Consider the following 1,279-nt stretch of genomic DNA (forward strand, 5'->3'; position numbering starts at 1 on the left):
CTTCTTTAACCCAACTTCTGCATTCTAATGAACTCAGAGGCAAAAACAATAGTAGTCTCATTTATAATAATATGCAACTTCATATTCAGACTTCCTCTGAAATTTCTTGCTTAAGAGGTGGAGAAAGTCAGCTTTGAGACTCAATTTGATCAACGGCCTCTTTGTTAGTGAGAGTACCACCTCCTCTCTCTCAGACAATGGGTCATGAGGATTGGCCTTGGAAATGAAAGATTAAAGGAAAATACTTTAAAAAGGGAAGCAAAATCCATCAATTCAGTCATGGCAAATAATTAACCCCATTTTGTCTTGTTCATTTACTGGCTTATTCATTGATCTGGTGATGAGACAGTTAAAAATTTTTAAAGCTAAGACACATGATCTATCTTTCTATCCATCATTTATCTATGTATTATTAAGATAAAAAGTACCTAATTTCAGTTAGGGGCATGGGCAGCATTGGAGTTAGATGGACCATGATCAAGAGGGATCTCTGTCATATATAAGAAATGTCAAATTTTTATGTGATTAAAATCTTTGAACAAAGTAGGATGGAAGGAAACCTCCTCAACATAATAAAAACCATGTATGAAAAACCTATAGAAAACATCATGTCAGTGGGGAAAGACTGAAAGTTTTTCCTCCAAGATCAAGAACAAGACAAGGATGCTTGCTTTTACCATGTTTATTTAACATAGTACTTTTGTTTGGATAAAATTTGGCTATTAATTCATTTTATATATCACTATGCATTTTATGCTATAAGGATGATCACAGTGGACTATACTTATCAATTTGTAACTTTTACCCAGAGTATGAGCAATATAACACCAGCTTACTCTGGGCTGGGCCGTATGCAATGTGCTTTACAGATATCTATCTCACTTTAAGTTCATAAGGCAAAGATTGTCTCCATTTTATTACATGATAGGATGGAAAGCTTGCTCATGTGAAAATGCCTCTTCTTCATCAGTTGAAATGATGTGAGTTTTTTTCTTCATTTTGTTACTGTGAGGTATTATAATGAATGATTTTTGTGTGATGAGATCTTCACTCAGGAATAAAGCCCACTTGACCAGTGTATAATTCTTTTAAAATGCTGCTGAATTTGATTTACTATTTTATTAATGATTCAATTGTCTTACTAGTTATACATCTATTTAGATCTTTTGTTTCTTTGTATTTTAGAGTTGGTAGATTGTGGATTTCTAAGAATTTGTCCGTTTCATTTAGGTTATCCAATTTGGTGGTGTACAACTGTTCTTAGCACTCTCATAATCCT

Source organism: Budorcas taxicolor, chromosome 20 (assembly GCF_023091745.1).
Source record: "Budorcas taxicolor isolate Tak-1 chromosome 20, Takin1.1, whole genome shotgun sequence".
In the NCBI taxonomy this organism is placed as follows: Eukaryota; Metazoa; Chordata; class Mammalia; order Artiodactyla; family Bovidae; genus Budorcas; species Budorcas taxicolor.